This window comes from Aphelocoma coerulescens, chromosome 10 (assembly GCF_041296385.1).
Source record: "Aphelocoma coerulescens isolate FSJ_1873_10779 chromosome 10, UR_Acoe_1.0, whole genome shotgun sequence".
In the NCBI taxonomy this organism is placed as follows: Eukaryota; Metazoa; Chordata; class Aves; order Passeriformes; family Corvidae; genus Aphelocoma; species Aphelocoma coerulescens.
In genome coordinates, this window is record NC_091024.1 from 16,007,963 (window position 1) to 16,033,607 (window position 25,645).

Here is a 25,645-nt window from a genome sequence, read left to right on the forward strand (position 1 = left end):
TGTCTGCTCCATCCCCTTGTCATTGGCCCTTGTCAGACTGACCTGCAGTGCTGTACCCAGCTCTGGAACACTCAGCACACCAAGGACATGGATTGGAGCCACTCTAGAGGAGGCCATGAAGATGATCTGAAAGCTGGAGCAGCTCTGCTATGAAGAAAGGGTGAGAGAGCTGGGGCTGTTAAGCCTGGAGAAGAAAAGGCTCTGAGGAGATCTTAGAGCCCCTTTCAGTGTCTAAAAGGGCTTCAAAAGAGGGGCCCAGAGAAGCTGTGGTTGTCCCATCCCTGGAAGTGTCCAAAGCCAGGTTGGACAGAATTTGGAGCAATTTGGTCCCGTGGAAGGTGTCCCTGCCCATTGCAGGGGTTGGAAAGAGATGATCTTTAAGGTTTCCTCCAACCCAAACCATTCTACGATTTTTGGGGAACTGCAGGCAAATTACTGCTAAGTCATGAGAGGAAAAATAATAGGGTGCTGTAGTCAAGGTTATGGTACAGGAAGGACAAAAGGAGTCCACCGACTTCTGACTCCAGTGAGAGAGTGTTTATTAACATCCTAGAGATGATGAACACAAACACAGCTGAATGACATATTTTTAATTTACCACAATACCTCTGACACAACGGAAGCAGAGACAGAGCTGAGCTGAAGGACAACTGGAGGAATTTAAATGTTAGAAATCAAAATTTATTTGTCCCTAACTATAGTTCTATCCTATCTGGAAGAAGAACAGTAAATTCTCTTACCTTCCACTCAATAAAATGCTTTACAGAAGGGTTTTATAACATCATCTTCTAAGCCTGTTCATTTTTGTTGCTTCTGTCTTTTGTCTTTTCAGCCTTTCTAGCACAGCCTTTCTAGCACAGCCTTTCTATATAAATTTATTAGAAAACAATTTATAGTATTACCATCAATGATTCTTCCTGCAGCATTGTAAATATGCACAAAGGTTTAAGAAACTGGTAAGGCATGTTCCTGCCCCAAGGGACTGTGTTAGTTATTAAAGTCCTCATACTTTTTACATTAATATACTTCAATGCAAATTTTAAAAGGAATTATTAAGAAAGATCAAAGTGAAACAATGAAAAATAAATTAACAAGAATCACCTACTTACAGATCCTAAATAAGAATAAAAGAACAGTTTGTTTAGAAAATACTGTCCAAAAATTCTTAATGTTCAAGGAATATCTAAAGCATTATTGCTTCCAGTTCAGTTACAACTTACTGATATCAAACTTCACAGCACCTGAAGCAAAATGTACAGTGCAATACAACGAAGACAAAGAGTTTCAAAGTATTCACACAGAGAACTGGCCTTCAGTTGTTTCAGCACTGAAAAGAAAGAAGAAGGGTTTCTCAAATTTACTCCTATGAATAAGCCTGTTTTACCCCCCTGCAATTCTTTAGCTCCTTGTATGCAGGCAGGACTCTGGGCCAGCACATGAAAAACAGCAGGCTGGCACATCCTTCATGCTCCTTCTTTTCAATTTACTATTTCACTTAAAAACAAAGTCATGACAGTTGATGTGACAGCCTCAAAAACATGAGCCAAGAGCAAAAGTCGGTAAGATCTGCCAGCCTCTGGCAAAGTCTGACACATGGCTCTGAGAGGAGACGCCTGCACAGACTTTCTCTAAGGGTGGAAAACACTGAACGTGGAAGACAAAGAGGAAGATCCACATCACAGAAAATTCCACAGGAGAGCCTGAGAAAATGCAATAATGCTGTGAATCTGCAATCGCTCCACCTGACTGGAATGTACATGAGTGGAGTCCTTCTTGTGGGAGATAGATGAGGAGGAAGTCTTGGGATGGAACAGACAGAGAATGAAACTGGGGCAAAAGGAGTTAAGGAGGCAGTGAGATGGGACAGGGACAGACCAGAGAGGCCAGAAAGGAGGCAGCAACCCACAAGTTGTAGGAGAAGGAAACTACCAGAATTCTCACCATCTCACAGCTCTGTCATGGACTCCAAGGTTCCTCAAACATTATCACTGCTCTGCTTTGCTTTGGCAGCAGTGCCTCCCACCCACCTGCCAGCGGGAGACAATTTGCTCCCACAGCAGCTGCTGTGGTATCACAGTCAGCAGAGTCCTGGGTCATGGGCACAAACATGACAAGCAGGTGACAGTAGGACCAGGAAGGAATAGGCTGAAAGTATTTGTTATCAGAATGCCACTAGAGAAAAAGTAGTAAAATTGGAGAGGACATACAAAAATGGTGCTGGGGAAATCTTCCAGGCTTACAAATCCAAACTTTCAGAGGTTGTTTAGCATTGGGAAAAAGACTGCTTCTTTGGAAAATTGGAATCTATCCCAAACCACCACTGAGTTCCTCATCAAAGTAAGACTGAACCGAAACTAAGAATCAACCATTTGAAACTTTTTCATAACACACCCTTCATTTCTAGATTCATAATTTGTTATTGCAAAATCTTATTTGATGAAACCTTCATTTGTGCCCCAAATCAGTAGGAGTTGTGTCTGAATACAAGCACAGTATTTGATGCTAAGAGGATAAAAAATGCTGCATCTTGAAAAAATATAGCACACAGAGATTACTTTTTAACACTGTACCTCAACTAGTAATCTCTATAATGGGAATAATCCTATTCCTTCACTTCATAAAGGTGAAAACAATTTCATTAATGTCTGAAAACCTGAATAGACCCCTGGATAAATTAGTCATTTGCTCTTCAAAGCAAAGTTTGAAAAGCACGTATTAAATAAATATGTCATGCTTGAACAAGGGAAAAAAACCTACTAAAAGATAAACATCATGTTCTGGGCCCTGAAAATGATCAGGATCTTGTAGAAAAATAAATACTACTGTAATACTCATGCCCATATAAAGCTAGCATTACCTGTCATACAGGTAAGCAAACTCAGCATTCAGGGTTTGACTTGGTAAGCTTGGTCACGGGCTTTTAATGTGGCTTCCTGAGTGTAAGTAGACATAGAGCAAAAACCTACATTTTGCTAATCATGGTTCTACCAATTTTCCTTCTGTATTCTCAGAAAAAGCTTAGAAAAGAGAGTAATGACTTGTGAGCCAGGAAAAATCATCTGGTGTAACAAACCTCTTTCTTCCATGTCTATTTAATACAACTTCCTGTTTGGTCAGCATCCTTTAAACCCTTTCTCTGTGTGTGTACATGTCCTGGGTTGAGGTGTATTCTATTACCATCCTCATGAGCTGTTGAAATCAGGTGGGGCAGTGTTTTCCTTGCCTCCTCCCCCCAGACTATCTTGCTGTTAATGGCCCATCATTGTCCTGCTGCATGACTCAGAGATAACTCCCTCCGGACTATCTTCTGTTAACGAGCCTAATCAACACCTGGCCTCATGACTCATTACCTCATTGTGAGATGCTCCACCCAGAGGGAGGAACCAAGCATCCCATCATGGATATAACTGGGACTCTGAGCATCAAAGCGACGGGCTCCACTGGATTTCCAGAGGACAGGAGCTACACAGCCATCGCTGGACTTTCTGAGGAAGAGCAGACCCCTTCTACTACAGGATCACCACTTCAGAGGATTGCAGCCACCATTCCACCAGACTGCTACCACTACCCTGCCTAATAGGGATTCAGGTTGTATCTTGGCTCTGTCAGTGTTTTCTTTTACTTTCTTTTCCTTTTCTTTAATTTCCATTAAATTGTTATTCTGACTTGGTGCCTCTCACTGGTTTATTTTCAAACTAGTACAGTACATAAAATGCTGTGGTATCTTAATCTAATTTAAACCAGCTACTTACTTGTCTTTGCTTCTGAACTCCTCCCTGGAATTTACCACTCTGCTTTAAGCAGTTCTTCCTGAATCCTGCACATATTTTATGTCATCCTTTCAGACATCCTTAACCTTAAACTTCTATTCAACAGGAACACTCAGTACCTCACAGTTTCTCATGCTCTGTGGCTGTCAGCTCTAGCCAAAGCCCTGCCACCTAACCAAAGCTCACTGAACATTCTAATGCTCCGCCAAAAAGAAAGGAAAGTACGTGACATGACAGGGTTAGCCAAACCCTTAATGTGTACAAGGTAAGTTTTGCTCAAGTTTCTTTCTGAGATACAAGAGACACATAAAACAAATCAGGGAAAAATTAAAATTAGTAAGAAGCTATTTCTGTTTATTATCTCATCAAGGTTGGGATGTGGATGGCAGAATCCTCAGCTTCCATCTGCCACACCAAGAGGCTCCACAGCAGCAGTCAGAGCACACAGGGCTCATCCCTTGGCACACAGGGACAGCCTGTACTGCACCTTTGAGTTTTCCTTCTTGGGGGGAAGGAAATCAACACTAAATGGAATAGGAACTTACTAATTTGTTAGCTCTGAAGGCAACAATGATTTCCAAGCTATGTATCTGTATGACTGCCACCCATGGACTTGCAAGCACACTGACCCAGAGATTGCCTCACTTCACATCTTTCTGAAGGAGAGAGGGCAGCCCCAGTGGTAGTGGTGTACGTGAGGCCATGCTGGTTTGTACACACCAGCACCCACAAGGGAACTGTACAGCTCCGGTGGGGCTCACTGGTGTCAAACATCTCCCCATTTACACTTTCCTAGCCAGGAATGGCCTTGATCTACAGACTGTGGCAATGACAACCTAAATGGATACCAGGGAAATATTAATTCAACAACTAATGTTGAGATAAACATGAAAAGTCTCATTAAAAGTGACTACGAATCCATCTGCAAATTCCAGCAAGCTTTGAATCAGACCATATTAGAGCAACTCCCAAGTTCTGACTGTGGTGATCAGTTTCAAGGCTCCTGCCCTTCATTTTATCAGTTACATTTTTCTCTGGCTCATAACCTCACTGACAAAAACCAAGGTCCCCATGTGAGACCCTCCCCTTCCTCAGAAACACACAACATGACTAATTTAGAATGATAAGCAAAACACAAGATCCAAGTTGTAATAGTCACACTTACTACCATGCAAGACACTTCATTTAAAAATGAGCCTAAAACTAAGTGCAGACAAGAATAATTTTCATATCAGAAGACAAATATCACTGGTATAATAATAATGTAAAATTAAAATATTAGAATCAGCTAAACTTAGAAGATAGATAGCAAAATGAATAATATATGCAAGTACAATCCAGAGTTCTGTTTTATGCATACAAGGGGAATAATTAACTGATCTGGAAACATGTAAATGAGGGCTTAAAAGCATTTTCAAAACAGCATATCCAATTTCAGTTACACACGCAGAAGTTGCTACATTATAATAATTAGATTTTTTTTCACAAAAGATTTATTTATTTTGAATAGGAGTATTAAATATTATACTAATTACTAGTTATTTTACTTTGTACCCAGGGAAAAGGAATGAATATTCATTAATTCCTCAAGCTACCAAACCCCAACAGACCAGATAATTCCAGCATAGTTACTGATAAGTAAGGAAAAATTTTGGTACAAAATCAGTCTCATTCCACAAATTGCACCTCTTTTTTACATGTTAAATGCACTACAAGAAGCAACAGACAACAAATAAAATCACAATATATCAGTGTTTTTCCTTTAATTTGTAAGTCTTTTTGTATAACGCCCTCAAGTAATCTTTTTATTAGTATTATTTTGGGGGTATCGTATCGATCTTGCTGCGGCAGCAAAGGTAAGACTCAGCATATTCTGGAGTAAATAATAATCAAAACATCATACACATATTCATCTGTCCATTATTTTTTATAATGGGAAAAGCTCTGCTGGTTTTCTACCATTGTTATAGCAAGTTCGGGAAAGCCCCTTGTCCCTCAGATCCAAAGTGGCCCAGAACAATCCCACTCTGTGGGGAGCTTGTCACTGTCCCCCTCAGACACCAGACTCAGGCACCAGAGTCACAGCATCCCTCATGCTCAGTCACTGCACAGCCAGGGGCTGGGCACACTCCAGATGTGCATGGAGAACCCTTCCCAGGCTCCTCGAAAGACCAGCCATGCCTGTCTAATGATCTTAAATGGTCAGAGAGGAACTATCTGTAAGTTAATTTGATATTTATGTTATAATTCCCATTTGTGTCATTTCATTCAAATCCAGAATATTTGAAGACCAACTAAATTTATTTCTCAAACTAGACCTAAAAATTACTGGAATTAGGTAGACCCTCTCGACAGTGTCTCAGTGGAAGATATGAATTCTGGATGAGTCTGGATGTTTTCTGTTACATTAACACTATTTCACTCTTCATTTTAAGTTGTCTATATTTTACAGTTATAGACAGTGCGAGATGAATTTTAACAAGCAAGTTCAGAATCTAATCACTGACATCGTGGTCAACTCATTACTTTATAATTTTTTTTTTTTTAATTAAAACATTACTGTTTATTAAAACATCATTGCAAAAAAATCCCTCAAAATTCATGAATTGCTTCCACATACTTCTAAGAGGCCAAAATTTAAAAAATAAATAAAATAAACCTTCAGAGAATTTTTACTTTAGCTGAAATTTAAGTATTTACACTTTGCACTTTGAAATCAGTCTACAGTTTCACATTTAGATGTTCTCAAGGAAGGTTAAAATCTCTTATTTGGACACTCAAAATGATCCAAACAGACATATGAAAAAATCCCTCTACTCCCTATATGCAGGATCTACATCTGATCTAGTGATTTAGATGGAAGATTCCCATGGCTTTGAAGAGTGTTTAATAACATACCTAAAATATTTCTTTTGAACAGCACAAATCTCCTATTGATTCTCTCATTTTACAATAACCCAAATTTTGTTCTCTCTTAAAGACCCCTCACAGTGCCTTGTAGTGACAATGTAAAACAGCTTTTCTTGGACTGACTGTTTGCACTTGGCTTTCCTTGCACAGGCGCAACATATCACCTCTCCCGAGTTTAAAGGATGAACTCCGTATCATCTGCTGAGGAACTCATCCATGTCATTCCATGCATCCCACTGAAAAAGGGCATACTGGAAGAACATATGCACTAAAGCTAAAATGACATCAAGTCCTTTCCAAACCCCAGCATTCGGAGAACTGCATATGCCTCTTTTGTGTGCAGAACTTGACTAACTCTCAGCACAATGGGAAGAATGAAGAGGGTTCTCTTATTTGTTTGTCTTGCCTCAACTAAAATCCAGAAATACAAACACCTGACACCCCAGGCACTCCTCTCACATCTCACATGCAGTTGCCAATATATTGGAATGAAGTCTAGTTCCTAAAGCGTGGAAATGCACAATGTAGTTGTGGTGGCCGGTGAACATACATTACAAGGGACAGAGAGTTCTCAGTAAGACAAGCCCCCAGTACCACAAGAACCATTTCACGTTACGGGGACCCAAAAGGCTTCTCCCAAGATGCATTGTTCTGTTTTGTTAATATGTCTCACTTTGAATTCCTCGGCTGGCTGTCAGCCTCCACCCCCTCATCCCTCCCCCAGAGCTTCCCCATTGGCCCCTGTTCCCTAGTCCCGCCTTTTCCCCGCCCCCGGGTAAAACTGACTTTCGGGATCATGTTGGTATTTGCCTGTGCAATCTTCGAGAGTGTGGAATAATAAATGCTCCTGGCAGAACGCACGCAAATGCCCTTCTGGACTCTTTGCTACCGACTATAACACTGAACCCACCCGTGCTTCTGTGGGTGCACGCGGGACCCCACGGAGCCGGGCAGGGCCCATATTAGTAGTGTCAAAAAGTGTCCCGGGATCTGATGACAGATGTGCAGGAAAGTACGTAAACTGAAACCAAATTCTTTTCAACTTGGCATTAAGTCCTCAAAGACTAACACTCTAATTTAGGGAACATGCTCTAGTCCTAAACATTTGAACAAACACTGAAGTTCTTTCCTGGACAAGAGGATATGTGAAGAATTGTATCCAGAACTTAACCAAATATATGAATTTTTCTACTACTTTTTTTTTTTTTTTAAACTTCCCTTTCTCTTTTATACTCATGAGGACAATTTATGGCATGCCATGATCAGTAGAAAACAATACTGTGACATGAAGCATGTCACTGCTTTTTTAAAAACCTGTATAGATAAATAACATAAAAGAAACCAACTAAAACAAAAACATTGAAGTATAAATAATGTAAAACCCATCATTTAACAGTCTACTGAAATAAACTAGTAATTAAGGTATTTACTATCAGTCTAACCCAATGCAGTCAGAATTAGGTTAAGTAAGTTGTGTGCATGCAGGGGTGATACATTGGTCAGAATTATCCTTTGCTAATTTGAGATGCTACTATAAAACACGCAGTGAAATATTTCAAAGAAAATGTTATTATATTAAATGTTACCTTTTTTTGCTATTCAAGTAATTAATTATTCAAACTGTTACAAGAAAGAGAGTCTAGATTCACACGCTTGTAATGACTAGGAGGATATTTAAAATTCATTACAGTACATTAAACTTCCACTGATTAGTTAGCATCACTGCAAAATAAATAAATAGCCAATTTGCTTTGATCAGCAGAAATTCTGATAAAATCAGCAAAACACCAATTAAAATGTGAAAAATGTCACCTACTGCCATTATTCTAATGGAACTAAGACATATAGAAGAAACTGATTCAATGTTTATTTTCATATCAGCTGCATCTTCAAACTGTAAATCATTATAGCTTTTACTTGCATCTCTTCCTCACAAGCCCAGAATTAATTCTGTAGATGGATTTACTATGGATTGCATCGTACTGGAATAGACCATCCTATCATAAACAGAATAATAAGGTCTTGCTGCACTTCTGTGAACTCCTGTTGGGAGGGGCAGTGGGGAGCAGCAATTCACTCAGAAATATGGCAACAGATATGAAACTTGACATGAGGGATTTTTGCCTGAAACTTTGTTCTTTGGAAGCAGGTGGAAGGGAATGAAATGATTAAGTAGAGGCGCTATATTTAGTTATACACATTTCTTATTTATTGGGTTCCTCAGCTTTGAGGCCCTGAGCCTGCAAATAACCACGCAGTTGCCTGTAAATTGGCTGGAACCTTCTGAAGATGTTGAAGGCAAAATCTTAGTAGCTGGCCTGCAGTTTTTAGCAACTCTAACTTCTATCAAATAAGGGGATTTCCTACAAATGAACAATTCTTATACCTACACAAGCTTTTGACAATGCCAGTGCCTCTAATTTCACATATATAATCTCCAGCTGGAGTGATTGCTGGGTATCCAGTTAAGACAATCTGGGTGAATCCCTGGAGCTCCTGGCTGTTTTAACTGAACACAGGCTGAACCTTTTGAGCACAGCTACACATTTTGGGGTGGCCTGATTGCAGCCTTCCAGTACCTGCAGGGAACCTACAGGAAGGATGGAGAGAGACTATTTACAAGAGCATGGAGTGACAGGATAAGTGGGAATGGCTTCAAATTGACACAGGTTTAGATTAGATATTGGGAAGAAATTGTTCCCTGTGAGGGTGGTTAGGCCCTGGCACAGGTTGCCCAGAGAAGCTGTGGCTGCCCCATCCCCGGAAGTGTTCCAGGCCAGGTTGGATGGGGCTTGGAGCAACCTGGGATAGTGGAAGGTGTCCCTGCCCATGGCAGAGAGTAGACCTAGATGATCTTTTATGTCCCTTCCAACCCAGGCCAGTCTGTGATTCTATGATGACTATATGAACTACTGCATTCTTCTTTTCATCCTAGAAGCCTTGCCAGCTCTCAGAAAAGAGAACCACACCGTGTATCCTACATACCAGCTACATGTAGTGCAGCCTGGGGATCACAAAAGGAAAAGCTGTGGCCCACCAGAGGTTAATAATTAGTGTTTACTCTTTCCCTGTCGGAAGTCATTTTGGTCAGACATCCTCTGCATGAACCAGTCCCCACCATGAAGTGTTTCTTTATGTACACAAGCCAGATTCTTCATGGTTTATTTGCCTGCTTAAACTCCAAACTGGGAAATTTTCACAGTATCTGGAATGGAAACTGAGCAAAGACTTTAGTACTTGATCCACTGGTGGTCACTCAGTCCGCTACTGACAGCAGCAGCTGGCACTTGTTTAGAGATAAATCACAGACTTGCAACTACAGGAAGACATAGTTCTGGAATAAAATACCAACTAATAGGGAATTTAAAAGCTCAATCACAAACACATTCTTCTCCTGGAGTAGCGTTCCTGTGAGAGTTTAACTTTGAGTGCCCTTGCAAAACAGGATTTGATATCAGAAAGACTTCAATAGAGGGAAACTAATGATCTGGCACACACAGGAGGAAAAGAACCCCAAACTACCACAGGTATGGAGAAGTCAGCACAAAGATAAGAAGAGCTGGTGTGTTAGCTCAAGACATGAAGAGAGAAGAGCCAGAGTGTGCGTGCCAGTGCAAAAGAAGACAGAGCGTACAGCACCTTGAAAAAAAAATGGAAAAACTAACCTTGAAGTCAATGAAGGAATTCAGCAGTTAAGATCTGTCAATTATAGGGTAAAGCTCTTGAAACAAACCCACCAGGTAACTTCTCTTTTCCCAGCTCTCATTACCCTTCCCTTGCTGACAAAATATGTCCAGATGGCAGAGTAGCAAAAAACCCTACAACACAGTTCCCTAAGCAAGAAGCTTTGGCCCAAGGCTTGTTTTCTCTCACCACCTGCAGCTGTGGCAGCAAAAATGTGAGCAAGCTGACTAAATGGATGGCTGAACAGATACAAAGTGCCTGCTCCAGTCAGTGTCAGGCTGCCCTGAGAGTTCTTAGAAAGTTCATTAATTTTGGTCTCATGAAAAACCAATAGACGCCATAGGAGTTTACTATAAATTGGTATTTTGATTTCTACTGAGGAATCATAGCCTATGAATGGACAGCCTGTATTCATGCTGCAAACCCAGCTGCTGACCAGAATCAATAGCAATCAACTAGATAATTTTGTTCCATTTTTTTCTGTTTAAGTAGCAAGAAAAGTAGGGTTTATTTGCTCAAATGCTTATTAACCCACACGTTGTAATGTCTGAACTGGTTCTTCATGAGGGCCCAGGTCTATTTGAACACCAAAAAGTGCACAAGAATACATTAAAAAAAAAAAAAAAAAAGAGAGAGAGAAATATTAATATATGCATCTGTTTTCTTGCAGTCAGTCCTCATGTTCAGTTTTAAGCCTTAAGGCAGGTAAAGTGCAGACACTGCTCCAAAATACACACCACATCAGAGTCCTGCCACCAGCACACAATGCAGCTTTGAGTCACACGCAGCTCCTTATTAAGAGGTTTTGGGTACAGTCAGGAAAACATGGAAAAGATTACACCATTTTTGCTACCCACTTTTTCAGTGTCCAGCAACTATAAGCCTCATGATAAAAACAGGCTTATGCTTTCTGTCTCCAGTCCATGCTAGTATGAAATTTTGTAAATGATTATGTTAACAACAAGGAAGAAACTCAGTGTGTAGTCTCAGCCATCAGAAGAAAACACCATTCTATGAGGAGAAGACAGTTTCATGCCAGATCCACAAAGCAGGTAACAAAAACGTACAGAATGTGAGACCTAGCCTTACAGCTCTTCCTGTGCCTGCAGATAGGGTGTGCAAAAAAGACATTAAAGTTGATGGTTCTGGGCAATCAAGGAACCCCCACAGCCTGTGGATCTCTGTTTCTTCAAGAAAGTGCTGTTTTAAGACAGAAGGAGAATGCAAAATGCAGCACAGACTCTCAATTTTCTTAGTTACTGTCCTTTAACAAAATTTCCCTGTAGAACCTGCAGTTTATTAATTTGCATCCTCTGATGTTCATTGTTTATGAAACCTGCATCTTTCACAACTACTTTTTCTATGAAACCTGCATCTTTCACAACTACTTTTTCAACTATTGTAGCACTTTCTAATACTAAGGAAAAATAGGTACTCAAAACAAAATGAAATGTTACTCTGAAGTTCAGTAATTTGGAAGGAAAGTTACAGATACACCCGCAATCGTAAATGGTCTGAGGTTTGAATGATTTTTCCACTTCAGTTAAATATATTGAGAACTGTATTCAAATAATTAAAAAGTGCTGGAAATAAGCAGTATTTGGAATTAATGGAAGCCATATATTCACCCTGTTGCATTCATTATTTTTAAATTATAGTTCCCACAGATTAAGAAACGCAGTGAAGTTAAATGAAACAGTTTTGTTGCTAAATATTGTCATTTAGATTAAAATATATGTGTCTGTTGAATCCAAAAGCTAAACATTACTACTGCAGCTGCTTTTATATTTACAAAATCTAAAATAAACTGCCAACAAGCAATGAACAACAATGGGAAAACATTTAGAGACAATGAAAGCCCCAATATCCCCATCTCCCTAGGTAACTATTTTCTTACATGGTATAAGTTGTCAATCATATTATGTAGACATCAATAAAGTAATGTTATATTAGTTGCACATTTCTAAGTAGTCTAATAAGGGATATATACATGATAGATGCTGTAATATGTGGTTGAGAGTCCAAAAGGTTGCTCATAACCCCCTCTTATCAAATTACTGGCTAAACTCTGCATTTAAAATGTACCACCTTCACCATATTGGTAACACAGAAAATAATTAAAAACCTTTGATAAGCCATTTTTAAGTGAATATGACTGATTGGGAGCAACAGTGAAAGGAACAATGGAAATTCTTGTCCTGCCAAGAGTCTCACAGGAATAGACTCACTCAAATGCACAGGTCTACAGATTCAAATATCATTCTTCCAAATCCTCAAATCCCTATGGAATTCTGAAATTTTCAAGTTGGATCCTTCATCTGGGGGAACAATCATTTGAAGCAAAATATCAGAAAATTTTACACACATGCTTTCAGGATATTGGTAAAACACTGAATGCTAGCAGCCTGTGTTCACTGACCATGGGAGAAAGGCTCTTCCACACTACAGCGGAAAAAATAAATTTTTAAATACATCATCACCACACAAATCAACACAAAAATGCACATTCATGGCTGAAGTTATATTAAAGACCCTACTGGTTTCCTTTGAGGCACAATTTCATCCCAACAACTCAAGAGAGAGGGTAAGGTTTTGTTGTGACCCATTTTCTATTTCAAAAACTTCAGTGTATTTTAAAGGGAAACATATAAAACGTATTTTACATTTATTTCCTTCACACTTGTATAGAACTTACAGAAATGTCACCAACCAGGCCTTACACATTTCTATGTTCCATAGAGACTTTATCAACTTATTTTTTTTCCCATTCCATTCAAAAAGCCATGACACTATAACAGATTTAAACAAAGCAGCCAAGGCAAATACTTTTATGGTGTGGGGACATATCTCCTAAATGATTTCGCTAAATAGGTCACCATTATTAGCATTTTCCTATATTCTTTCGATGCAGTCCTACATAGGCATAATCATCAGCAGAAGTAACACAAAAATACTTTAGAATAAACTCTCTTCTCTGTTGCTTTGATGCAAAAAAGTGAACATGAAATTCTAGAAGCTGCTTGAGAATACGTGTTTCAAGAACCTCACCAGTGGCACAATGTGAAATGACATCAGAAGAAATCAACTATCAGGCAATTGAGGTACTTACCTGGTGCTTACCTGACTTCTGGGCTGAATTGTAGTTGCAGTATTTTCCATTAGTTGCCACTCCTCATTCTCCTCACAGCAGCTCCAAAACCAATATGCCATTCATTAGCTAAAAGAGAAAAGAGAAAACATAACTAAACAAAAATTAGAATGAAAGATAGAAAGAAGATGAGAAAAATCACCCATGTGTTTTAACAAGTGAGAAGAATTTGTTATGGCATTTAAAAAGAAATAATTTCCAGTAAGTACATACTCGGAATACTATGAAATCTTCAGGGGTATATTACTAACCAGTCAAGGAAACAAGTTTTGTCTTTACGCTACTTGGTTATCCTGTTTATTTCCTAATAGTTCTACATCCATAAAAGGCCAAAGGACTCTGACCTTGCCAAGCTAACTAAGCAAGAAAAGGCAATCATGTGTGCAAGGTTGTCACCTACACTACAAATTATGATAAAATATATCTCAGTATTGGAAAAAATAGCTGTATGTCTTCAGTGACATCCACTGTAGTACACTTAAGGATTTGAATAGGACAGCAATTTATTTTGCACTAAAATGTTTTATGGTTATCATAAAGCATTATGTCTTCAGAGACTGAAAGGAGATGTTTTTATGGACTGTTGCTTCTTGTTGCATTATCTCCGTAGATCAAAAATTATCCCTCTATTTTTTCTCTTTTTTTTCAAGTGCCCCCCATTGCCCCAGTAATAAGAGATGTCGTACAGTGGTTCAGTCTGATAAAAAGGAAACTGTTAAACAAAGTGTACAAGGAACATATTTCTAACACAGAGGAGTTTTACAGTGAATAATTATCCAGCTAATTAGTGAAATAAATAATAATAATTGCCTGTCCCTCCTCATTAGACTCTTAGAAAGAAAATGTAGCCCCAAAGCACAGTTCTAGCTTTTGATTTGAAAAATTGGACTTTGTTACAATTTTATTATCACCTTGCCAAAAAGTCAGTCCTCTTGCACAATGAGAGATGGAAAAAATGACAGGCAGATTGACTGATGGGCAAGATGTCCATATCTAGCTTAAGAATAGTTTTGAGGTGGTAGTTGAGTAACCTGATGTGGTTACTTTGCTCCTGATTTATCCCTTCTGAAGAGTCTGGACTACCAGTGAGGATTAGGTGGAACAAATACCCAGTGTGTTCTTTTGACAGGGTAATCTGATGGATTTCAGGCTTATCTAAGTCTATGTAAATTGTAGATAGTGTATAAATTGATTATGCTTGAATGCTATTAATATATCAAAGTCCCTTCCCCTTCATCACATGTTCTTCAGCCTTTTACCAATATTCTGCTTGCACATGGCTGACATTGGTCTATGTTTCTGCCACCTTTGGACTGTTCCCTTGTAGTCCACTGTTTTCCAGACTTTTCTGAAAATTCTACACTTTACACAGAAATAGAGTGTCTGCAAAACAAAACACATCTAAACATGTTAGTTGATACTGAAGGAATTTCACTGGCTTCTAATGAGGAAGGGAATTAGCCTGGAGGGGTCTGGTTCCAATGTGATGCTAACATTAAATGGAGTTATGCACATCACACAACCAATCAACCTCAACCTTTAATATAGCTCTCAACAGCGTTTCTCCAAAACAGAGGCCTTCAGAGGATTAGCACAAGAACCTTTTGTTCACTAATATGATATTATACATTACTTCCCAAGTACCAGTAAGATCTTTGAATATTATTGTCAGATACCAATAAAGAGAAAAATCAAGATCCCCTACATAGCCCAAAAGAGATAAGGCTAAAATATGGATAGGCTTTTAAGAAAAAACATGGAATTATTGTTTACTTATTTTAACATCACTCCTTGCCATAATTCCAGTGTGATGTATATAAGATGTCCCATACATCCTTATGCAAAGCTGTGCTCCCAGTCCTGGATGCCAGGTTAGGTGCAGAATGTATTCAAGATAGTTAAGAGGACACCAGAGTTTTAAAGAGCCTCCTTCAGGCTGCAGCATTATAACTCTGAAGCCCTTCCAAACATTTCTTTGTATTGTTTTATCATTTTAGTCTTTCAGACATTAACCTTCAATTTCCAATCTAAAAAAAAACCTGCCCTACCACCAAAACAGAAAAACCCTCAAGATAATCTTCTAACTTTTCCATCCTTTACTCATTTTTAACTTAAAATGCCATGTAAAGCTGCAGACTTTCACATGTGCTAGATAAGGAAGCTTACTTGCTGATGGTGTTCCAAAGTCTTTCCCCACATTGGGTTAAAAATGGCATTTTTGACTAACATAGGGAAGCATCATTTCAGGTTATATTACCAGAAGAACATTTACACTTCTCTAACTCCTGTGTTTCTTTGGCTGTGCTTCCCAGAATAGTAAGAATTCATAATTTTTCCCATCTTTGTACTGCACATAGCACAGAATTTCTTTTGACATTATAAAACAGTTCTGGAGCAAGTTCCATTGACAAATACACAGAACCTCTAAATAATTTTCATTTCCCAAACAGAAAAGTGTGATTCATAGCACATAAACAACTGCTCCTCTCTAAATCCTACCTTATATCTTCACATTAATAAATGCTTTTTCAAGTTATAAACAGCAGCATATTTTTCCAGGGTTTTTGTTTAATTCCTGAATAACACATCCCACAGATTACAAGTAATGTACTGTATGGAACTAGGAACAGCTACAGTGCAGGGAAACAACCCTTCAACAAAAACTCAACTCTCTGGAAACACATAAGAAAATGGAACTCCTAACATAGAGTTGCTAAGGTGCCGCATGAAGAGCATGTCTCCGCCATTTATGTCATGTTCTTCAAACTGTGTCTGGATAAAACATCAGTATTTCTCATTCTCATGCCAGAAGAAGTGGATTTGAATTAAGCAAATAACACTTTTATATACCTAAAAGCTGTTCAGAAAGGCATCAGTGTTCTTATTCCCCAGATGTTCAACTTGGCTCATTTCCGATCCAAGCTTGTGAGATCAAACTAAACTATACATTTCTGTTTGTTAAATAATTATATTACTTTAATCTCCCTGTTCCAAGATAATTTAGTGCCAGCAGGATCAGCTGTATCATCACACCATCCCAGAAAGCCAATCATTTAAACAGTTCAAAACCAGAGCTTGCTGCAATCAGTTTGAGGTCCTTCCCAACAGCAAGAATTTAGTTATGAAGGCAAGTCAGCTCAGTCACTGGGGCCTTCAGATCACACTCTGAATTACAAATGCAAAGAGCTGCCCATGTTCCTCACCTGTCAGGCAGTGATGGGTCTCTACTCTTCACTCCATGAGACCACACCAACTCTTCCTCTGTCACATCCACGTAATGTTAGCATGCAACATAACGGGAGATTGTGCCCACACATCTCTACACAAAAATAAAAACTGTCAAAACAAAAACTTCTTGCAATGCTGCGGTATCAGAGGGTGAGCCAAAGCTCATTAAAACCAATGGAAGTCTTTCTTCTTCACTGCAAAAGGGAAGAGGCTTTTCCTCTCTAAATAATGCATGAAAAATGTACCACACAAAGATGTGTATCCCAAGAAGAAAACGCTGCATTGAGGCAATCGCAACCGACCCAAAACAGGACAAGCCAGGTTAATTTTTAAGCATAGTTTTGAATGAAAGTCACGTTGCACACAAGCACCTGTTTATCAGTTGTAATCACACATCTAAAATGAAAACTGGAAAAACTCACAGCATACATCAACCTGTTTAGTCTGGGAGAATGGCAGGTATTTTACCTGAATCATGAATAAAAGGGAAACAGACCCCTCTCTCTGAACAGCAACCATTTCAAAAGGTCTCATTAGAAGGTTCCTCTGTTTTCATTGATTGTTTTGTTGTGACAAGATTTGTTGTGACAATTCAATCAAATCTGATTGAAATAGGTTTTTGGACCTTTATTCCAGCTAATTTCTTCCACTTGTGTGGACTTTCTCAAGAAATTAGATTTAATGAGTCATAGTCCTTACTGATAATCACAGGAGAGCTCATTAGCTTTTTGCCAGATTTGTACCCACTATTTGCCCTCAATATGCTTATGACTTACTAGAGCTAAATAGGACACATCAGAGAAAGCAGATGAAGCAATACAGTGGATCTGAAGTACTATAGAGATAAATATTTCTCCTTAATTTATTTTGAGAACGTAAAGAAAAAAAACATGCCTTCTCTCCTTTTTTTTGCCTGCTTTCTCTATTGTGTTGGCATAGCTGACAGCAAGACACACAGAGAAAATTAAGAAAGACATTTGAAGACTCCTTGGAGATACAGGAGCAGAGAACCAGCCTAAACAGTCCAAAATACAAGGCACTGGGGACTAGAACACATTTCTGTCCCAGACAACAAAATTGTGGTTTACCACAATCCTACAAAATCTTCAAGCTATCAATGACAGATTGATGCACAAGGTAGGGCAGCTGCTTTTTGACCTGCCCCTACCACATTTACAGCTCTTTATCTCCATTTCAGACACTGCTGGTTGGGTTCTTGCCTCTCAGCCCCTCACCTGCACAGACTCTGCTGCTGCCTGCAGGGCCTGGCTCTGGGCTGGGCTGTGCAAGGAACCCCTGAGCCCCGTGGCTGCAGCACTGGGAAAGCTGTTTCTGCTCTCCACACAATGCTCAGTGGAACAGCAGGCTTCCTCTGGGAGACTGGGAGATGGGAACTGTAGGTGGAGAAACAGGCCATACACATCTCCTGAAAGGACAGGCCAAGGGAAGCTGTGATCTTTGTTTCCCAGGTTGTTCCCAGCATTACTGACAGAATGCTGTTGGCTCCTGCCAGGTGCTCATCCCAGCCAACTTCACAACTGGTCACTTGCTTAGAAGTGTTTGCTTTTATCTCTCTCTACAGCTTTCACAGAACATTATTTCTTAGCTGAAAGGGAAAACCTATTCTGCTTCCTAGAAAACTGAGGATCACCCCGCACTGTCATGATACGCTTTCACAAAATACCCCCTTTTCCAAACGTATCTGAAGGAGAGCCCAATAAGCAGGTGCCAAACCCAGGAAGGTATTTTGCCAGATTGTACTATTGTAAGTGCTCAACTTTTCCCAGAAATTATCCATACCAGAAGAAAAAAAACAACTAGAAAATAACAGCTTTCTCAAGCAATTCACTGCAGTTCCAATCCCCAAAACAACAAGTACTCTGATCTCAGCTTAATAGACAATAATATTGTTCTAACCCTCTCCTCTCAGCCATCCTTTATACAGCTTCTACTGTTCTTCACTCCATCTTCTCTCCCCATAGTGTTCTCACCTTTTACACAGAGATCAGCAGTGGTTGCAAAGGGACAGATCAGGCTGGAAGGGGTGACATAAGAGAGTTGTCAAAGCAAAGGGAATTTTAAATTTCCTATTGCCAGGGCTCATCAGAGCTGACACAAGTCCCTTCTCCATAAAATTTGGCCAATCTCTGCCTATTATAATACTAACAAAGTTTATATAAATCATGGGAAAATTATGAAGATGTGTGTTTTTAAGTGTATTGGTAAGTCTGGTGAAGTAAAGGAATTATCACCAGCAACGAATGTGACTACAACTTTCTAGCATGTTTATTTTAGCACCATTAACACCACCCCAGATGCACCCAAGTTGAATTCCATCAGACAGGAACACATAACATATCTTGCTACTTATTTCCCAACTATTTTAATGACCTGCTTATTCCCTATAAAGAGGGTTGTTAGAAAGCAGAAACTTTCAGTGAATAGTGGCTTAAAAATATCAGAAGTCAGTGAAGAAAAAACAATTAAATGGGATCGAAGCCTTGATCTCACTCCTGTTTCAATTAGAATTGTCTGTTCAGGTCTATTCTTTAGTTTCACACTTGCACACTTCAGTGCATATTCCCTTTGTACCCACAGCACCCATAGAAACACATAATCTTCATTATACATATGGGAAATAGGTGCACAAATGATTATTTTTGCTGCATCAGAAAGGTCAAATATGCACAGCACCAACTACTGCTTCAGAAATGAGACCTTGTTCGACTTTCACAAGTCTTCCATTCCAGTAGTGTCTGAGCACTTCCATTACTGTAATATTTGGTAGTTATCTTCACAACCTTCCCTTACGGTAGGAAATATTTTTATTTTCTTTCTTCAGATGAAGAAGCAAGGCAGAGCAATCTCCCAACATTCCCAAAGGAAGTTCGGACAGGAAAAGGGGCACAAGTGTTTTAGGTCCCATGCTAGCTTCCTTTATCATCAACCAGCCCTTCAAGGTCACCAGGTCACTTGACTGTACATGCAACCACTCAATTCTCCAACAAGGAACATGACAGAAAACAAAGAGCTCAAGTAATCCAAATCCCTTTTATGCCTTAGGGTTTATGGTGTTCTGCACCAAATCTCACTTCTCTCCAGCTTGAATAAACTTTTGATAAAAGTTGAAGTGATAATGAGATATACACCCATCTTTGGCTTTTTAAAGAAAATTACTTTGGCCATGATGTAGATTGATGTGCAGAGTAACTGACTGAGACCAGGAATTACTATTTTGTCACTGCCTCAGGTCAGAGCTCTGAGCGAAACAATCCACCTGTTTCATGCTTTCCCCTTACTATAAATGCAGGAGGGGAACCAACCTGTAAGAGTTTGAGATCACCCAGTGCAGACTTGTATTTATACAAGATAAAACACCTCTGCATTTTCAAGGAGTAATGTAGCCTTTTATCACCAGTTCAATACGTTTAATGAATTTTAATAAGCAGTTTTACACATCTGCTCTTTCCTGTACTTGGCATCTCTTACCTCCTCATAAACTCCATGTTGAGATGGTCTTTTCTTCCCGTTAAGAGTCTTTCCTGTGGGGCCGGTGGTGGCCACTGAAGGTGGAAGTTCCCTAGCCCAGCACTGGGAGGGGTGCAGGGAGCAGAGGGTCAGCTGTGCACAGGAACAGGTTGTACTGACATCAAGTCTTCAGGAAGATCCCAGACTATTTGTCTAATCAGACCAGTTGCACATTTATGTATTTTTCATCTGTCATTTTCACAGCAACAGAAACTGACAGCTTTTTATGCCATTATATAAGCTTTTTTTTTTTCTCCGGGAAGCTAATGGTTTTAAAGTCTGAGACATTGCAAACAAGGATTTCAGGTGTAATTCCAGCTCAGGATGACTTCAGGGTTCCAGTGCCAGTCATTAATCACCTGACCTGCACTTTCTGGGTTTATGATTTTGACAAAATCCCTTCATCTGAATTATGGCCTTGTATGTAGGATGTGTATTCTTCTACATATAATTTTTAAATACAAAGTGAAAGAGCATGGAAAAATTAGGATCTATGACTTAAAAAAATCTAGTCCTTTTATGGCATAGGCAAACAGAATACTCTTGACTTTAACCTATGGGTTCCACTTCATATGTGGTGTATTTTTCATACATCATGGGGTTTTATAAATTTGCTGTATAAAGCACCAGAGCTACGTTACCAGCAAAATAGAAGGAAAACAAATATGTCAAGGTAATGATGCCAGGACAATTCCTTATTGAAAAAAACCCAGTTTATTAATACCTTATTGCTACAAGCTAGATCTTATTATCATCTTGGGTCATTTAGAATCTTATTAGGTATTCTGATGGCGGATGAATAATCCTGTGATAAATTCTTTGCCATGTCCTTCACAGTTGTCATAGCAGGATCATAAACAGCATTTATAACAATCTAGCCTGGAGGAAAAGGCTTACAATGGTCTGTTTAACATGCAGGAAATATTCAGATCGGCCGTGTCTGGTTAAATTTGAGACCCACAGGAGAGATACCAAAGTTAAATGTAGCATGGGTTTCTCTGAAGATTAGCTTTAAGAAAGGCTTTGGGTCAGGGACAAGGGGACTTAATGCCAATGATATGGCCACAAGCAGCCTTCTTTCAAGAAAGTCAACTTGAATAAAACTGCTGGCTACAAGTTACTTTCTTACTGAAAAATCACTACGTCAGGTTACTTGAGCTGCTACTTAAGGAGCATGGTTGAAATTATTTGCAATTGTATGTCTTGGAGCTCAGTCATCTACTTCAGTGATTTTCACACAAAAAAATAGTCTATGCACCCACATCGTGAAAAATACGCCGATTTCTGCAGAGCTATAGGATATCTTGCCTACACTGTGTAACTTCTTGAACTCTTGCAAGCTCAGAACTGAAAGCTTCAGAACAACTACAAAAGTAACAGGGGTAAGGTAAACTCTAAGAAAAAAGTAAATTTACACTGCTTTGAGTGGGTACTTAAAAAAAATAAACCCCAAATAGTCTACACATATAAACACACTGAACACAGTGAATCACTTATATCTGTTATCACTCACTGTCACATTCAAAGGTACAATACCAGCTCTCCAAGACTAAGTGCAGCAAGTGCCTCTCAAACCACTAGAGTTTTTCAGAACTGACAATAATTTTAAACACTTACAGTGGTGCAAATTAAAGCTGAGCCAAAACGAATCCTGTGGGACCTGTCAGGCACATTTTCAGGAGAGTGATAATAGAAAAGGGTGGCTCACTGGAAGAAATTGTGGTGGCACATTTGAGTCCAGCCACATACGTACACAAACTCTTTCTCTGCAATAGCTGATGTAGCTCTCTGGGCACAAGGAACTGGAAGTTGCCACTACCACCTACAAAAATGGATTTTGCAGCCATCTGCGTGCACACACAATCTTCATACCAACACAGAGACACAACACCTCTCAGGACAGCACATACGGCAGGAGACTTGAATGGATGCAGATCAGAGTCTCCACATGATGAGCTAAGTACTGTCATTTGCTCAGAATTTGTTCCCAATAAAAAATTGTCAGTAATTCTGGAGTTTTTGGCACTTTAGGTATGTACCAGCAGAAATGAAACTACAGTAATCACAGAGACAAAAGAAAAAGAGCTTTGAATGGAGAAGTTAGATCAGATGGGAGCCTTCAGGATGACATACTCTCCAAAGGCTCTACGGCTTGGGGAACTACGTAAGTTTAGCTGAAGCTGAGACACACTTATTTTTCCTGATTAAAATCAGTTGTTCTGGTTTGGTCTTTACACAAGTCTAGTCAGGATGAAGGAGAGCTCACTTGTAGCACTCCAGCTGCCAAAGTAGCAGAACATACCTGTGTCAGTCACACTGCAATCAGGATGGCATCTCCGATTCTCACCTCTAAAGCAATGGCAGGTAGGATATGGAATTATAGCACTTTTTAAACAGAATTGCAACGGTGGGTTTTTTTTACTAGTAAAATTCAGTCTTTGGTTCTCCTTGAAAAGCCATGCTTCCTCGTGAGGAGTTCTTTGGGGTTTTTTTGTTTGGTTTTTTTTTTTTTTTTTTTTTTTTACTGTGAGATTTACACCGATAATCTTCCTTATTAATTAAAAAAAAAAAAAAATTTACCTTCTTTGCAAAAAAACCCCCTCCAAGACATCCACAAACCTTTCCATCTCTGTTTTCATAACTGAACAGCAGTACAAAGAAGTACCATGTGTGAGGATTACTATTTTGGATGAACAGATCAACACTTAACCAGACTGAAAAAGCAGGAATGTAAATTTAATACCCTTAAGATTGCAAGTTAACTGAAAGTCTTTGGAGATTTAGAATTGTTAGTATCTTTCTATAAATACACAAAATCCCTCCAAGGCAACTCTCTTGGCATAGTCACCTAAGCATATGAATTTACAGAAGTCTCTCCGATGTCAACACATTTCAAATTCTGGGTTCTAGTTAGTCTTGTACTAAAAAAACTTAACTGTGATGAAAGAATCTCTTTTACAAGCTAAAAAGCCTTTTCCTTTTGTTTCTAAACTTAAAATAAGTAAAACATGCTTATCTTAAAATAAGATAATGTGTCTCTGCCTTCAGAACACATTCCTGCAGCTGTTTCAGGCTGAGGTGAGTTCTCAACATTATCCAGTTTTCTTCCCCCTCCCCTGCTCGTGTACAATCCCTTTTCCTGCTGAAATCAATGGGACTTCTGCCTCTGATCTGGCCTCATCTGAATCATATAAACCAATTTCCTGTTAGTTTTATTGCTAGTAGGAAAGCACATGTGGGCCAGTAAGACCATCTCTGATTTCACAGCATTTTTACAGTGCTAGGTAATGAAATAATCTAGTTTCTACAGATATGACCCAAACTAACATTATTTGACAAACTTTGCAGATAGCTCTTAAATTGACATAATCCAGCTATTGACATAATCTAGCTCCACTGGGCTTTTAGCACTAAACTCCTATGAACTTATTTTTATTTTTTTAAATGCACATTACTGTATTCAAAACTTTTAGCCCTTGCTCAGTGTTTTCATTCAGCTTGCAAAGCCCACCAAGGTAAGTGTCCAGACAGCTTTCACAAACAATCCTCTACAAATCTGTCTGGGGAGGCTGATTTCTGTCCAGGTGCTTGCCCACAGCTTCTTGAAATGCTCCTGGTAAAAGGTGCAGATACAACCCAGGGCCAAAGGCAAGATACAACCCAATATGAGCCCATCCAGATAGAACAGTGCTTGCTTTATTTTCCTGGCACAGATTCTCAACTCTCTAAGCTGAGTTAGGCAGCCTGCTCTAGGGTAGGGGGATGATTATGACACAAGCACCTTCCATCTAACCTACTAAATCCCCTCAAACCCAGCTCTCTGGAGTATCTAGAAAAGTGCTATGAGGCTCAGCAGGAACCACAAGAAGAAAGGTCTTTAAATATCAGGAACTGTCAACTCCCAACTCAGAGGCTAAATACCCTCAGAAATTTTGTGACTTTGAGAAGTTAATTTTCAATTGGTACCTGTGATGGAGCCTTGAACAGCAACACTGCAGAAAGAAATTAACATTCAACATTTATCTCATCGCCAAGGACCCTCTCCTTCTGTATACAGAAGTAGCACACAATCCTGATTACAAGAAAGGAATTGAAATATGCTTGCCAAGTCTGCTGGTTAAAATATGAGTCCCAGCAACTAAAGGTTGCATTTCTTTCCCAGGTGCTAGGGAGAAGGAGAGTGCGTCAGTGGCTCAGGCTGAGTAGGGCTGTCCCACTTTCTGGTGCAGAGGGTCCCAGCCAGAGGTCCCTGCTGTACCTGCAGGCCAGGTGTAACCTATGGTTTGGGGAGTGAAGCTCAGCCAGCTGAGCCTGCCTTGCTGCAGTCACAGCTTCAGGAGCCTTGAGTGGAATGAGCGTTTTTAGGGATATGAATCCAACCCTGGTTCCTGAGCAGTTCCTGAAGTCAGTTCTAGTTTCAGTGGGCAAAATATCTTAGAAATCTCTCTCGGATGTGAAAACCCTGTAACACACTAACAGGGAAGTTGATGCCTAGGTCAAATCAGCTCAGAGGTTCAGCAACACAAGCACCAAGAGTACAGGTCAGATTTGCACCTCATTGCCAAGATGCCATTGCCACTGCTCCAGAATGGATATGTGACAGCAGTGTGTAATGCTGCAGAATATTCTACATAGACACTTCACTAGCTCCCAGGGAATTGAAGTGACAGATAAACAGCGTGCAAGACTGGCTTCCAAATCACTTGGAGCAAAACAAAGAAAGATGGTAAATACTACTGAAGGAAAAACAGTATCCCAGTAATTCCAAAGGGAAGAGATTTTCAAAATTTCCCTTTTTCCAAATTAAGTTGCATTTCATTTTATATCCTCAAGTTTGAATGAAACTCCCCCTCCTCACTTACTCCCCAGAAAACAGAAGTATTCATTAAGAGGTTTCCTAGGACCTGGCTTGGCACTCTCGGTGAAACACCTCTTCCATTTTCCTCATGCACTGAGATTCATTTACAGAACAATTTTCATTGAATATGTAGTTGTACAGTATAACTCAAAGTGTGCCCACATACATATTTCCCTCCATAAAGCAGCCAGATGTTCAAATAGTAGCCATGCTCTTCTGCACCTTAGTGGATAGCTGCAAATACCTAAACCAGTTGTCCTTTGGTCTCAGAGACACTCAGCTCATCAGTGAATAAGTAAATGCTTCTGGAGTACAAACCATTGACTAGATCAATTGCCGACACAATTCCCAGTGACTGAATGCTCTGTACACTCCCTAAGTGTTGCCAATTAGAGCTTAAATGTCTAATTAACAAGAAATAGACAGAGTTCTCCACTGTTGACTTTGAAGGACTATGACCACTAAATACCTGCGTAGCACAATGAGATGAAGAGAATGAGAAAGTGAAAATTAAATGAG

General features: G+C 39.5%; 1 long non-coding RNA gene across 2 annotated transcripts; it reads left to right on the forward strand.

Annotated features, from left to right (window-relative positions):
• The first annotated feature begins 3,446 nt into the window (after positions 1–3,446).
• LOC138116555 (uncharacterized) lies at positions 3,447–5,275 on the forward strand. Of its 2 annotated transcripts, none has more exons than XR_011154201.1 (3): positions 3,447–3,588; positions 3,877–4,035; positions 4,115–5,275. It is a non-coding gene; the product is annotated as an uncharacterized lncRNA (long non-coding RNA). The 2 variants fall into 2 exon arrangements; XR_011154202.1 differs by having other exon boundaries at positions 4,141–5,275.
• The last annotated feature ends 20,370 nt before the right edge of the window (positions 5,276–25,645 follow it).